Genomic DNA, 14,908 nt, shown 5'->3' with positions numbered 1-14,908 from the left:
AAAAACTACATGTGATATGGAAAACTCCATAAATTGAACCAATAAGAAGAGAGAGATGACAGAAGAAAATAATTAGTGAACTTGAAGATAGAAAAATAAAATTTATTCATTCTGAAGAATAGACAAAAAAAATTATCAAAAATTAAAAAATAATTAGGAACCTGTGGGATAATTTCAAAAGTTTAGCTATGAATAATTGGAGTCATCAAAGGAGAGTAAGAAGATTGGGCCAAAAAATTATTTAAGGGAATAATGGGCAAAAAAATCTCAAATTTGGTGGAAAACAAAAGTTTACAGCATAAGAATCTCAGAAACCACCAGACAGGATAAATTTAAAGGAAACTATGCCTGGATATAATACAGTCAATCTACTAAAAATCAAAATTAAAAAGAAATATTGAAAAGACCTTTAAAAATAATCTATATATGGAAGAAATTATAGAGGATATCTTTAAATGCTTTAAAATGCTTTAAAAATTTTAATCTGAAATTCTGACGAGAGAAGATATTCTTCAGGCTTGAAATCAAAATAAAGACATTCTCAGATGAAGTGAAATCAAGAGAAATTGTTTCTGGGACACCTGTGCTACAAGAAATATGAAAAGAAGTTGTTCTGACTAAAGGGAAGTAATACCAGGAGGAAAGTTGAATCTTCTTCAGTTAAGGAAGAACAATATAAATGGTAAATAGCTGGGTTAATACAAGAGATTATTTATTCTCTTCACTTTAAAATATGCACGATTGTTTCAGCAAAAATGAAAACATATTTTTCTGGTGGGGTTGTCAGTGAATGTAGATATGATGCATATGACAACAGTAGCATAAAGATCAGTAGGGGGTATAGAGGAACGTGCATGTCTGTAACTTCTTAATTTTATATGAAGTGGTTCAGTATTAATTCTCACTATACTGTTTGTGATTAAGAATATATGATGAAATCCACAGAGCAACCATTAATCAAATAATACAAAAAAAACACAAAAGCCAAAAAAACACATTTAAATGAAATATTAAAAATATCCACATAATACAAAAAAAAAGACAGATTGGGGAACAGAGAAACAAAAAACAGACAGGGCAAGTAGAAAAATCTATGTTAGAGCTAATCCAACAGTTAAATTAAGTAAAACCGTTTAAATATTTAAACATACAGTTTTTAAAACAAAAATGGAGTTTGAAAGAATGGACACTAATAAGAGATATACTTGCTTGACATATAAAGGCACAGCTACTTGGAAAGATAAAACGGAGCGTATTAGATCACAAGGGTTGCAGTACCAAACTGTGTAGCTTAAACAACATAAATGTATTGTCTTACAGTGCTTGTGGCTTGGAGCCCAAAATCAAGATGTTAGCAGTGTTGTTTCATATAAAGTGCTATGAGGGAAATATCTGTTGCACCACCTATTTCTGTGGCTTGTAAATCTTGATATTCACATTGCATTCTACTTGTATGCATGCCTATGACCAAATTTCCCCCTTAATTTTAAAGACAGAAGTCATATTGGATTAGGGACCCACACTACCCCAGTATGACTTTATTTTGACTTAATTGTATCTCAAATGATCCTTTTTCTAAATAAAGTTACATTTTAAGGTACTGGGAGTTAGCACTTCAACATATGAATTTTGGGGGAGAGAAAATTATAACATGAAAATAGTACGCATTAGAAGGGTGATGTTGCTATTTTAATAGCAGATAAAATTAATTTCATGTCAGAGTGTTACTAGAAATAAATAGGAACATTCCATAATAACCAAAGGGAAAGCATCAAGGAAATATAACAATTACCAATGTGTATTATCCAATTAATAATAGAGACTCAAAATACATGCAGCAAAAATAGATTAAAGGAAGAAATAGACAATTCCACAATCATAATATATTTTAATACCCTTCTCACAGCAATTGACTGACAGAACTAGACCAAAAAAATATGTAAAAACAAAATATCTGAACAGCACAATCAACCTCTTGAACTAATTGTTATTTACTGAACTCTACATCTAACAATTGCAGAATATGCATTATTTTCATATATACATATAGTACATTCATCAAGACAGACCATATCATAACCAGGTCAATTCCTAGTAAATTCCAAAGAACACAAATTATAAATCATATATTCTCTTACCAAAATGGAATAAAATAAAATCCAGTAATTATGAAATGTGTAGGAAAACTCCAAATATCTGGAAATGAATAATTTATGTGTCAGTGATAAAATCATGGAAGAAAATAGAAAATATGTTGAACTAAATCATAATAACTTAAACTCATCAAAATGTGTGTGATGCTGTAAAGCAACACTTATGAGGCGAGCTATTCGTTTAAATACTAATGTTAAAAAGAAGAATATCTGAAATCAGTGATCTCAGTTTCCATCTTAAGAAGCTGGACTAAGACTAGAAAAGGATACCCAAAGTAGGTACAAGGGAAAAAAATAAGAAAAATAAGAGCACGGCAGTGAAATACAAAAACAAAAACAAATAAACAAACAAAAAAACAGAAAATTAATAAAGAAAAAGTTGGTATGTGAAAAGACTAACAAAAGGGACAGTCCCTTAGACAGATCAAGGGAGAAAGAACACAAATCCCCAATATTAGGAGAGAAAATGGCGTTCTAACTTCAGATCACACCAATATTAAAAGAATGATTAGCAAATACTGTGAACAACTCTATACTAACAAATTTGATAAATTAAGTGAAATAGATAGGAAAATAAAACTTACCAAAATTAACATAAGAATAGAAAATCAGAATATCTCTTTGTCTGTCAAACACATTGTATTTGTTAACTAAAACAGTTCCCAAAATAAAACCCTAGGCTGAAGAATTTTTATTGATGAATTCCATCAATCACATAATAAGGTATAACGTTCAATCCTGTACAGATGTTTTCATAAAAACAGGAGGGTAATTGTTCAATTGTATTTAAAAGACCAACATAACAGTAATACCAAAATCTGACAAAGATATTATAAAACATTAAAAAATAAAATTAGAGATCAATACTCCTCATGAAACTAGGCACACATATTCTAAACACAGTAGCACATAGACTGAGATCAACATTTCCATTTCCAAAAAATGTGCATGTTGAATCAAAAATATATAATGAAGTTAGTGGATGACTGCAGGAATTGAAGGTTGGTTTAACATTGGATAATGAAAAAAATGTAATTCACCCATTAAGGGAACAACGGAGAAATCCACATGACTATTTCAATAGATGCAGAAAAATCACTTGACAAAATTTCACAACTATGCATGAGAAAACTCTCAGTACACTACTCATAGTAGAAACAAACTTGTTGATAGAGATAAAGGCCATCTATGAAAAACCCACAACCAATATCTTATTTAATTCTGAAGATTATTTATTCCTGAGATTAGAATTCTCATGGTCCAGAAACCTAATATACATAAGCAAACATTTATGATGCTTTATTTGTGAGATTTAACATATTTGGGATTTTGATGAACGTTTGAGACTGATTATCTTCTCCAGTTGTCAGATTATTAATATGAGTATGGACTCTCATTGTGATGTGTGATAAGGAAACAATATTTACCCTCTTGGATAAAATAATTTCCTAGAACCAGAAAAATATATCAATCTAGTGGAAGCTGGTCTGTTTCTTAGTATGCTCAGAGCTCCACCTTGCAACTTCTAAAGAATTTTAATAGGACAGATAAAATTGTTGTAAAGTCAAGTGGCAAGGGTTCAGTATAAGCAATATTTCTTTCTCAACAATCATTGTAAGAGTTGTTTTTTGAGTAAGTTTTTTTCTTACTTAATTCTGCAGTCACTTGAAAACCATTACCCTACTTTCTGGCAAGGACTGAAATATGTGGAGGATCCTTGAGTCTCATGGATTATCACAGTGAATCAACAGAAAGTGTTTTTTTTTGTTTTCTCCTCTCAGGTGTTTCCATAATTGTGAACTGTAGGCGAAATACCAATTGTGTTTAATTACCCTCATAGTCTCTTTTCTACTGAAGTAGAACCTACGCCGGTTATACATTAGGTTGGTGCAAAAGTAATTGCGGTTTAAAAGATTAAAAATAATTGTAAAAACCGCAATTACCTTTGCTCCAACCTAATACATAGTTGTCAATAACAATTAAATTTTACCAGGAGTGATTTGGGTTTTATTGATAGGACATAAAGGTAAGCCTTGAATAGTCTTTTTTTTTCTTAAATTAAATTTATTGTGGTGACTATGATTAGTAAAATTTTAGGGTTTCAAGTGTACATTTCTGTAATACATCATCTATATATCACATTGTGTGCTCACCACCCAGAGTCAGTTCTCTTTCCATCACCACGTATTTGACTCCCTTTATCCTCTTCTATCAGCTCCCCTTACCTTGAATTTTCAGTTTGTAGCTATGTGACTCTCTGAAAATAACACTTCAAAAGATCAAATTATCAAATAATGGACAAAACACACAGTTTTAAAGTACATGGCTATTACAGTTATCTATAAACCATGAAGTGCATAACAGTACAAAGAGCTGAATGATTTCCAAACTGCTTTTACAAATCTCATGTAAGGCTCATAACAGTGTAAATTAGACGAGTATCCAAATTTAGAGAAGAAATCCATTTAGAAAAGTAAAATGACTTCCTTACGGTCACTTGGCCAACGAGTGGCAAGGAAGAGATTACTTGGATTACTTAATTCCATAGTTACATCCCTTCCGCTACCACATAAATTCTGGCTACCTGTTGCTGGAGGATATTTTTACTTTTATTCATACATCATTATTCTGGCTGTGCAGGTTACTTTGCTGGTATTGGCATTCTTTAAAACACGAACACCATTTAGTAGGCCAAACAGAGTGGAATGAGATTTACAAAAGAAAAAAAAGTTGGAAAAAACATTTTTACAATTGTTTGACACAGATATATCTTATTTTACATTAGAAATATGGTTTTAGGGAGCTGCAAATGAATTGCATTGTTTATATCAAATTCTGCTTTAAATGCTTCTAGCGATCATAAAACTATTTTCAAATATTCTTTACGTTTTTGTAAAACAAATATTCTTTTTCACATTAAAAATTAAATACTATAAAGTATGTTTTTACAAGTAGTTTATCAAGTGTAATAATCTAGAAATCAGATTTTAGGCTGTTTCTTCAAATAAATCTAATAACTACAATTGGTACCTTGAATCTCAATCAGTGGATGAATACTTTCTGCAAAGCGTCTGACAAAAGTTCAAATTGAGGTTTGTTTGTTTTTTTCTGATTTTGTCAGAAAAGCCACCATAACATAGAAAGGTTAATCTAACTTTGGTAAATCTTCAGGGCTGAAACACAGGAGACACCTAACATGAATTCTAACAACATCTAAGGACTTTCTCTTTCATTCTCTTGATGTGTTCTTTCCTCTTCAGTCACAGTTGTCATAAATGTGGAAATGAGCTGCTCATGTGATTTTATTTTTTTACTATTAATTTTACTGATAAAATGCATGAGAACAGTCTCTGTTAACATCACATTGTATTCCTAGAACTTCGTACAATACCTGAAACAGATTAGGATAAAAATAAGTATTTGTCCAATAAAGAATAAAAGCTTAAAAATGTACAGTATTATATGGCATGTCTAAACAAAATAGATCTATGATTAATCCATATCCTCAGAAAAATATGTACCAGAATTGTTAGAAAGATTATCTCTGAATTTTTTAAGGATACTGTAATTTGATTTTGTTCTTTATTCCATTTGCCAATTTTATGATTAATGTACATTATATTTTTATTAAGTCAAAATAGTTATAAAAATTTCTAAATTATGAAAGTATCATCATAAGTAAGAGGGTGAAATATGAAGCAATCAATCAGTAATGGGTATAACAACTTGTTGGCAAAAGGGAAAATTTAAGTTGATTCTCATTAAATGATACACAAAAATAAATTGCCATCTTTAAATAATTTTAAATGTAGATAATTAAGTGTATCAACCAGTTAAATTCTCAATTGAAAGGATTCTGGATATCAAGGGGCATGAATATCATAAACCAATTGATAAAAAACCCCAAGAATATGTTGATAGATTAGGTATATTAGAAATGAAAATATCCATATGTTAAGAAACAGAATAAAATTAATTGAAGGTAAAATTCAGAAAAAAATATATTTAAAATATTATAAAAAAATAAGAAAAAACATAAATCCCTGCATGGAAAAATGAACCAATAGAGACTCTTAGCAAAAGAGGAAACTCAAATGGCTAATAAGTATATGAAAATATTAATACTCATGAAGAATCAAACTAAAAATCAATGAGAAACCATATTTATATCATCAATCTGGCAAAGATTTGAAAAATACACTCAAAGTTGGCAAGGTTGTAGTGAGACAGGAACTGCTGTTTGTATCATAAATTAGATCAACTTTACTGGAAGGCAATACAATATATATAAGGAGATCTAACTCCTTGTAATAATTCCCCTTGTAACATTTTATCCAAAGGGAATAATAAGAGATATACACATGGATATATATGTGCAAGGAGTAGCACTGCAGATTTATCTATAATAGTGAACAATTGGACGCTTTTAATGTTCAACAGCTGAGTAATGCTTAAGCAATTCATTGGGCATCTACATGATTGATCATTACAAAGAAATGAAAATAATTTTTTTAAAAAATAATGATATTAAAAAGTCCATATTATGAAATTGAAAAGAAAATCCAAAATCAGTCACACAGCATAGTCCATATTGTGTTAAAACATAAAATATGGTAAACATATAATTGAAAAATATGTAAAAATGTAAGGCTTTATTTCACTTGTTTGAGGTTATGTCTGACAGTGCAGAGACAGGAATAGCCAGCAGCACTCACTGACCTGTCACAGACACTCACTCAACTAAGCACATTATATGGGTATAAGCCATCATCTCTAATGTGCTTAACAGTCCTGTTCAGCAAGTACTATTTCCTCCATTTTACAGATGAGGTAAAGACATTAAGTGACTTACCCAAGTTTACACAAATAGTAAGGAGTGAAACAGAATTTCAAAATGGACATGTTTCTCCACCACACAGTTATCCAACTTTTAATCATTATGACAATTTGTTTTTGACAGATATTTTAAAACAAGTATTTAGTAAAGTATGTTGGAAAACTATGACTGTATATTAAAAAAATAATATCCAATTAAAATATATATCCAATTAAAATAATTGGATTAATTATTTAATTAAAAATAATTAAAATATATATCCAATTAAAATAATATTATTATTAAAATAATAATATCCAATTAAAATATCCAATTAAATATCCAATTAATATCCAATTAAAATCTGATCTCATGATTTTCAATATAGCCTATATTACAGATTTAAGAATTTTTAAAAAATAATAAGAAAAATAATAAAAATGGACTTCTATCTTACACAATACACAAAAATCAACTCAAAATGGATTAAAGACTTGAACATAAAATCTGAAACCATAAAATTCCTAGAAGAAAACATGGGGGATCTTTGACATTGGCCATTGGTTATGTGCTCTTTATTCATTGCAGCATATTCACAATAGCCAAAACATGGAAACAACCTAAATATAATAATCAATGGATGAATAGAAAAAGAAGATGTGAGATATATATATTACTATTCAGTCATGAGAAAGAAGGAATTTCTGACATTTTCAACAACATGGATGGAACTTGAAGGCATTATGCTAAGATAAATAAGCCAAACAGAGAAAAATATATACTGTATGATATCACTTACATGTGGAATCCCCCCAAAATCAAACACAATGAAATAGTAAGTAGAAAAGTGGTTGCCAGGGGCTGGGGTTTGGTGTGTGTGGTGCTGACAGAAATAGGGAGAGTTTGGTAAAGGGGTACAAACTTCCATCTGAAAAATGAATAAGGTTTGAGAACCTAATGTAAAACATTGTGACTATAACTGAATCATATAACTGTATCATATAACTGAAATTTGCTAAGAGAGTAGAATTTAAATGTTCTTTCACACGCACACACAAACATAAATATGTGAGGTGAAGGATGTGTTGATTAACTTGATGGGGGAATCTTTCACAATGTATACATATATCAAATCATCACATTGTTAACTTGTCAATTGTATTCAATAAAGCTAAAATTTAATGGTAGAAGAGGGTTAACAAGATCAAATATATGGTGATGGAAAGAGAAATGACTCTGGGTGGTGAGCACACAATGTGATATATAGGTTATGTATTATAAAAATGTACACTTGAAACCAATGTAATTTTACTAACCATCGTCACCCTAATATATTTAATTTTCAAAAGCAATGTTAATAGATAGAATTTTAAACTTATCCCAGTTATAGTAAGAAAACATTTTGTTTCAAGGCTGAAGAAGAACCAGTCATTGACCATTCACATAATGAAACATATGTATATCTGATTATATATAAAATTTAAGTAAAATATAAAATAGTAAGGAAAAAAGATAATGGGATATACTCTTCTCAAAAGTATATCAAACTTATACTTGATGTCTAAAATATGTGAGGCTTATATTTAGACAATAAAGTATAAAACACAACTCTAGAGGATATATGATCAAAGAAGTATTTATTCATTCATGCAATCATTCAACATATACTTATCATCTCCTACATGACAGGCACTGTGAATAGACAAAACAAAAGAATTATAAACAGTAGCTTTTAAAAATCCAGATCACTAATAAATTAGCAAAATGCTAAAGAACACAGGGGATATTATATCACTCTGTTATACAAGAAAAATATTTTTAATTAACAGAAACTTAACATTGGCAGGGCTGCTGGGAGAGAGTAAATTTTTACACAACTGGTGGCAATGTAAATTGGTGCAGTATTCATCTGTTGACCACTCATGACACAAATTATAAAAATCATGAAATACTTTTACATAATAATACCTTTATTTAAACCCTATCCTATGGGACTAATGCAAGAAGAGAGAAAAACCTATATGTGCAAAAATACTTATAGCTGAATTATGTATTGTAACTGAAAATTGAAAAAAATGCCCAAATGACCAATTGTGAGAAAATTCTGAGGCAGATAGTGCTATGTTAAACTAAGGGATTATTATGTTACCTCCCGAATGGCAAATATAAGAACTGTGCACAAACTGAATATGAATGATATGATTGAAAAAATGTAGAATTTAAAAGGCAGTATACATACTGACGGTAACTATAAAAATTAAGCCATCTGATAGAAAGAATAGGGACAGTATACACCAAGTTTCTATATGGAGATTGAAACTTGGGTTTTTCATGGCATTTTCCCCCCCTGACATGATTGATCTAGAGAAAGCATAGAAAGGTAAAACAAGATATAACAAATTTTAGTGAAAATATAGGTTTAGAATCAAGCAGACTTTTGTTCAGATGCAAACTGCTATTACAATGGACATGTTTACAGCAAGACTTATGTCCTTCTCATGAACAATTAAGAGGTGTCTGGACACTTTCATCACCACAATGAGTTAAAGAGGGGATTCTCCATGGAAGAAATGCGATAATTGTTCTAATATATGTCAAAATATTTTTGATGACTTAGGTAGCAGTGCTATTTAAACACACGGGCCAGTTTTATTCTGTAAAATGATAAAGTTATCATAATGAATTTTAGAAAATGAATTATAGTAGTAGTGTTAATCCTGAATGAAAATGAGTACATCAACAATAAGAGAGAAAGGGGAAGGGAAACTTCCTAATTGCAACTTCTTGGAATTTAGCCATTTCCACTCTCAGCCCTCTAAATGAACAGAACTCTCTGGAGAATAGTTTGGATAATCAAAGAATAGACTCAAACCTCTTTAAATATGTTGCTCAATTTCTGTATAGTTCTTTCTTAATTTTTTTTTTTCTTATTCTTCTAGGCTCAACTTTATTTTGCCCTTCTCATACTCACTAGCTCAAGTAGGATTTAGAAAGCAGATGAAGTGAAACACTATTGATTTAAAAACCCACTGTTATGGTTTTGTTAGCTTGCTTGTTACCTTACAAGACAATTAGTTCTGTTTGGGGAGGACGGTTGCTGACCTTTAGTATCCCTAGAATCTCATGCAGATTCGATCCCTAGAATCACACGGAGTGCATTTGACCATGCTTTCCTGTTCTTTTCTAGTTGACTCCAATTGATTCTTGATATCTCACTTCAGGTATTAGCATGATTTAGTTTACCCTGTGCTCCAATAACACTCTCTGCTGATTTGTTATAGCAAGTATTGTGTATTATGATTACTTACAGTTTTATCTATTAGGTCCCAAGTTCCTAAAGGCATGTTTTCTTCTCCTCACACTCCCCACCCAAGTATCTCCAGCACATAGTAAAGGGCCTAACCCACATGTGTGAGTTTCCCAGGGCAGTTATAACCAACTACCACAAACTAGGTGGCTCAAACAACAAAAATGTATTGTCTCACAGTTCTGGAGGCTACAAGTCTGAGATCAAAGACTTGGCAAGTTTGGTTCCTTCTGAGGACTTTAAGGGAAGGATCTCTTTCCGTTCAGTCTAATTGGATTGTAAACGGCTATCTTCATTTTCACATGGTGTTCTTCCTGTATCTTCACATCTTCCCTCTGCAGATATCTCTGTCCAAATATTTCCCTTTCATAAGGGGTCAACCCTAATGACCTTTCTGTAATTTATTACCTCTGTAAAGACCCTCTTGGGCTGGCCTTGTGGCTCAGGTGGTTGGAGCGCCGCGCTCCTAATGTCGAGATCACAGGTTCAATTCCCACATGGGCCCGTGAGCTGCGCCCTCTACAGCTAAGATTGTGAACAACGGCTCTCTCTGGAGCTGGGCTGCAGTGAGGATCTGGAGGTTGGTATGAGCTGCTGAGGGCTGCTTTGTGCTGCCATGAGCAGCCGGTGACCAGCATGAGTGGTGGCAGCCATCGTGAGTGGCAGTGAGCTGCTGTGAGGGGCCGATCTATGACTGGCGACTCACTGCTTCTGGGCTGGGGTGGTGTGAGGGGCGCACAAGGCTCATAATACCAGCATGGGTCGGGAGCTGTGTCTTAAACACAATTAGACTGAGAAGCAATGGTTGAACTGGAGTGGGGGGGGTGGGAGAGGCAGAAGAAAGGGAAAAAAAAAAAGCCCTCTCTCTCAGTAAGATCACATTCTGTAGTACTGGGGATTAGGACTTCAACATATGAAATTTGGTGGATACAATTAAACCCTTAACACAACAATAGATATTTGTCAAATCAGTTAGTGCTTGAATGAATAGCACTTATAGAACATATTATAGAACTTGTTTTAATTGTCCAACTTATATGTGTCCCCAAAAGACTATGAGCTCCTTTAGAGCAAAATTCGTATCTCATTCATTCATAAATCTCTGGTGCACATAACAAAGACCAACACATAGGTGGTGATCAAAATGAGTGAAAATGAGTTCAACGAGTGAAAAATGACAAATCAATACATCCAAAGTATTTTCTGTAAAAACACTTCTGGAAGAATGTATGGGTTTTGCCTAGTGCTCTGTTCAATAATTGTTGCTTATTACTGCAGATTGTACAGTCTCCAGAGTTTCAATGCCTTAGGCAATTTGAAAAAGATAACTGTGTGTCAGAGGCTAGAAGTCTAAATATTTCCATGACCTTAATATGTTATTTCCTTATTAGAAATCAGCAATCATCTATGCTTTGGTGTCTTATTTCCATACTGTAGGGGTTTTCTTCTGATTTATGAACACATAATGTTAAAAATAAAATGTAAAATGACTGTCAATGGAACCTATCAGAGAGACATAAACATATCTTCAAGATGTAAATAGGAAGATAATGAAAAATGGAGAACCCGAGTGTGGGGATGGGGCCCAGAGGAAGAACTTCAGATGCCAGTGTTATTGTCTGGTTCAGTATGACCACCTCAATTATCTTCAGAATGAGGAAGGTGAGTAGAATGTTAATTAGTTCCACAGTTTCTCTAATTTAGGCTTTGTGTAATCAGCGCCAATAGTAATAAAACAAGTACGTAGAGACAAAGCTGCTCTCTGAAGAAATTCATGAACCTAAAGTAATCTAATAAGACAAACATAGCTAATTGTATTTATTGGAAAGAGGACAGCCAGGCTAATGAACAACCAGGGTGACCTAAGGGATGGGGAGGGCCGTGCCCAGTTTGTATCTCAAGCTAACAAATTGCATTCATGTCGCATCCACAAAGCATTTTACCAGACACTTGTTAGTTATATGGATTGGGACAGTCTTACTATTCAGTTCTTTTCTGAATAATGCAAAGTTGTAAGGACAGATAGAAAAGAACACACAAAAAAAATCTTAGAAAGCAAAAAAATCCAAATTAACAAGGCATTCAAGAAATTTTGTTTGAAAATATTTAAATTAGAAGAGAGAGGATTTTTTTTTTTTTATTAACCTAGTACTTACCACTTCTTCTGTGACTCTTGATTCTTTTGTGTGAATCCAGATTGCTATCTGGTATAACTTTCCTTCTGCTTGGGGGGATTTCTGTAATACTTATAGTAGTGTAAGTTTGCCAATGCTGATATCTATATCTATATATCTATATCTATATCTATATCTATCTAATCTATATCATCTATCTTACTTTTAAACTTGCTTTTAGATTCTTCCATGGTTTAAGTAATTTGGCTATGATATGCTTTTGTGTAGTTTTCCTTGTATTTTCTTGTGCTTTGTGTTGGTTGAACTTCTTAAATATGTGGGTTAATAATTTTCATCAAATTTGGAAATGTTCTAGCTACTTTTTTCATATTTTCTATCCCTTTCTCCTTCTATTCTCTTTTAGAGACTCTAATTATACATATAATAGGATGCTTGAAGTTGTCCCATAGCTAACTGCTACTTTATTCATTTTTTGTTCATTTTTAAAAATTATCTTTTATACGTCTGTGTTTTCTTTTAGATCATTTTCATTGTTATATCTTTTCATTCACCAATCTCTCCTTTGTAATGGCTAATCTGCTGTTAATCCCATTTAGTGCATTTTCATCTGTCATTTTTTTTTTTTTTTTAATTTTATTGGGAGGATATTGGGGAACAGAGTGTTTCCCAAAATCCAGGGCCCATCAACTCCAAGTAGGTGTACTTCAGTCTAGTTGTGGAGGGCACAGCTCAGCTCCAAGTCCATCGTCGTTTTCAATCTTTAGTTGCAGGGGGCATAGCCCACCATCCCATGCGGGAATTGAACTGGCCACCATGTTGTTGAGAGCTCCTGCTCTAGTCATCTGAGCCATCCGGCCACCCCTCTAGAAGCTCAGTGGCAGCTGGTTGTCTTCAATCTAGTTGTGGAGGGCGCAGCTCACTGGCCGATGTGTGATTAGAACCGGCAACCCTGTGGTTCAGAGCTCACGCTCTAACCAACTGAGCCATCCAGATGCCCCTGTTTGTATTTCTTGAGGTTTTATTTGGATTTTTTTTTTTTAAGTAACTTCCTTGTCTCAATCTTCCATCTACCTTCTGGAACAAATAGAATGCAATTATAATAACATAATAACTATCTTAATTCCCTTTTCTACTAATTCTATCATCTGTGTTATTTTTACATAGGTTTTGATTGATTGATTTTTCTCCTGATTATGGGTTGTATTTTCATGCTTCTTGATATACCAAGAATTTTTAATTAATGTTAAATATTGAAACTTTTAAATTTTGGGGTGCTAGATATTTTTGTATTCCTATAAATATTCTTGAACTGTTTTTCTGGGATATAGTTCAGTTACTTGGAAACAATTTGATCTTTAGTCTTAGTTTTTTAGTTTTTTTAAGGGAGAATCAGAAGGACCTTTAGTTAAGGTTAATTTTGCCTCACCACTGAAGCAAAACCCTTTGAATAATGTACCTGATGCCCATGAATTACATAATTTCCCACTATGGTTGGTTTGAACAGAGACTATTTATTACCAGTCGTGTGTGAGCACTGGAAATTGTTCTTTTTAATCCTTCCAAGTGGTTCTTTCTTTGGTAGATTCCTCATATGAATGCTCTGATCAGTCCTAGATGAAGACTCAAAGGGGATCCTCTGCAGATCTCCACAGTTCTTGCTCTGGACTAGTGTCACCTCCCTGGTAGTCTGCCCTTTCCATGTCTAGTCTGTTTGATCTCCTTGGACTTTCATTTGGTTGGTACAAAGGTAATTGCGGCTTTTGCAATTATTTTTAATATTTTAAACTGCAATTACTTTTGTAGCAACCTGATAGATCAATCTCCTAAACTCAGGGAGACTGACTACTGGGCTCCAACTGGTTTTCCTTTGTGCTATTACTTAGAAACTTTCTCTAGGTAGTAAGTTAGAGCAATCATAGGATTTACTGTGTACGTCTCCTGTCTTTCAGGGATCACTGTCCTTTATAACCCTATATTCAATTTCTAAAACCCATTGTTTTATACCTTTTGTTTTGATTTTTAGTTGTTTCAGGTAGGAGGGTAAATAAGATTGTTGTAATTTCATCTTGGTGAGATTCAGTAGTTATGTGATAGTAGTTACATGAAAAGATTAAAAATGACATAAATCTGTATAATAAAATATAAGCTATGTAGAAGAAACTCCTGGATGTTATAAGGCTTCTATATATCGAATCTAATGTATGTTAACACTGAGGTCAGCATATGCTAAACATGTAAGTTCTTTCAGTGGTCCTACCCTCAAAATCAATTTGAATTTGTCATCACAATTTTACTTCTTTCCTATTCGCCTTCTAACACAGTGAGAATTTGGTCTTTACCAGATTGGTTCCTAGGAACTTTGTAATATAAAACTAGAAGAATTAATTTATTTAACAAATATTTATCAGGTGCTTGTTCTGTGCTAGGCACTGTTCTGGATATGTGAGATACATCAAGTGAACACAAGAGAAAACATTCCTGCTCTCATAGAGCTTTC

Source organism: Rhinolophus hipposideros, assembly GCF_964194185.1.
Source record: "Rhinolophus hipposideros genome assembly, chromosome: 10".
Classification (NCBI taxonomy): domain Eukaryota; kingdom Metazoa; phylum Chordata; class Mammalia; order Chiroptera; family Rhinolophidae; genus Rhinolophus; species Rhinolophus hipposideros.
Note: the sequence above shows the minus strand (reverse complement) of the source record.